Source organism: Trichechus manatus, unplaced genomic scaffold (genome assembly GCF_000243295.1).
Source record: "Trichechus manatus latirostris isolate Lorelei unplaced genomic scaffold, TriManLat1.0 scaffold00030, whole genome shotgun sequence".
Taxonomy (NCBI): Eukaryota; Metazoa; Chordata; class Mammalia; order Sirenia; family Trichechidae; genus Trichechus; species Trichechus manatus.
In genome coordinates, this window is record NW_004443966.1 from 8,972,055 (window position 1) to 8,974,149 (window position 2,095).

A 2,095-nucleotide genomic window follows, 5' to 3' on the forward strand; every position below is an offset into this window, starting at 1 on the left:
GGGGGCACCCACAGAAGTAGGTAAGAGAAGAATTCCTATTCTGAAGTCATGGCAGTAACTGTAATGGGAGGTGGGGGCACCCACAGAAGAATGGTTGCTGTAGTTGAGCGTTCACTTTAGCTCCTTGCTTCCTGGGAGTCAAGGTAAAGCCTGGATATGATGAGTTAGTTCTCAAACTGAGCGTATAAATTTGTCAGGAGAAATCACACTTTTTTCTCATCCTAAACTGAAGAGTAGTTTAAAGCATGAGTCTATAACGGCTAGTGAACAGTGAGAATGAAGCAGTTTTATAAAATACGCATAAAAATGTAAACGGCCATTTCTTGTATAAAATATGAGTCAGGATCAACTCAATGGCAAAGGTGTTTTTTTTTTTTTTTGTTTTGTTTTTTAAATATGAGTACATTGGAGCCCTGGTGGTATAATGGTTAAGAGCTCTGCTGCAGACTAAAAGGTCAGCAGTTCAAATCCACCAACCTCTCCTTGGAAACCCAGTGGGGCAGTTCTCCTCTGCCCCGTAGGGTCACTATGAGTAGGAATCAACAGCATGGGGTTTGTGTTTTCTTTTGTTTTTTCAGTTATAGAGTACATTATGCTTCTGTGAAGGTATTTTTGCATGAAGTTAAAGTGATGGAGTTGCCTTTAATAACTTTGTTTCCGGATCAAAACAAGAGAATCCATTTAATGTTGGGTCAGACTGCATCACTCTGAACTGTTGTGTGCACCTGCATTTTGATAGGTGGCAGACAACAGACATTTCAAAATGGCGGGCACTGGTTGTATTAAAGCATTATTTATTCTGTGGAATAAATGGAAAATATGTGTTTTAAGAGGTCATAGGTGACATTTTGCCATAAAAATTAAATACATTTAGTGGTATTATTTGAAGGCCCATCTTCAGAGGCAGGTGGCAAAATATCTTCAGTCAGGTCTCGACTTTTGTCTACTAGTGTTTGTCTTTTCCATGCTGACTTCCAAGAGCTTTCTTCATTATAGGTATTAAATGCATAGGACTTACCTGTGCCAGGCACCATCCTCAGAATAACCCCCATGAGGTAAGTAGTGTTATTGATCCCCTTTTGGGGTCCTGGTGGTGCAGTGGTTAGGAGCTTGGCTGCTAACCAAAAGGTCGGCAGTATGAATTCACCAGCCGCTTCTTGGAAACCCTATGGGGCAGTTCTACTTTGTCCTACAGGGTCGCTATGAGTCGAAATCGACTCCATGGCAACGGGTTTGGTTGGTTGGTTGGTTTTTCAACATGCAGAAAAATCTTAGATGCGAATGACCAGGAAATTTAACCCTCTGATTTTAATTTTTAAAATTCTCAGGTCTTGTTGAATTAATACAGAATAGCAGATGTTTATAAAGTCCACTTTTTAAATTATTTCATTCATTCAACAGATATTTAGTGAGCTAGTCTAGGTGCTGAGAATACAGCAAAGAGCTAAACAAAGCCTCTGCCCCTCCCGGAGTTTAAATATTGACGGAGCAGACTCGTAAGAAGTAAACACGTCTGTTAGAGAGTGATAAGAAGGAGGATGTTAACTGCTGTCATGGGATGGCCAGAGAATGCCTGAACTACTTTTTTGAAGACTTGGAAAAAATAAAGCCAGTTTGCGAAAACAACCTTCAGAAGGACACCTTCTTCCACCATTTCGTCCCTTTATCATCTGAAGTTATCTCCTGGGTCACCGTTATCCCAGCCCGGGATAACGGAGCATGGAGTTCCCAGAACGATGCAAATGAAAATGTGGTTTAAAAAGAATCCTTTGTTTAAAAATGGAATCCTGCAGCCGTCCTGCGCTACATCGGTCTTTAGTTGACCTGGAATCTTCCCCCGTTCTCAGGGCATACGGCTCCTGCGAACTGATGAACGTGGCAGAGGTTGGGGATCGGGCCTTAAATTCGGCAGAGATCCGCCTCTGGATCAGAACCTGCGCGGGGGCCCGAAAGGCCTGGTCCACTGAGCGTCTGGCGGTCGGGTGGGGGCTCCCTGCACCGCCCCACCCCCTGAACCGCCCGGCCCCCTGCGCCGCCCCACCTCCTGCACCGCCTCGCGCCCGTCCCCGCGCAGAACCGCCCCCGTCGCCACCCG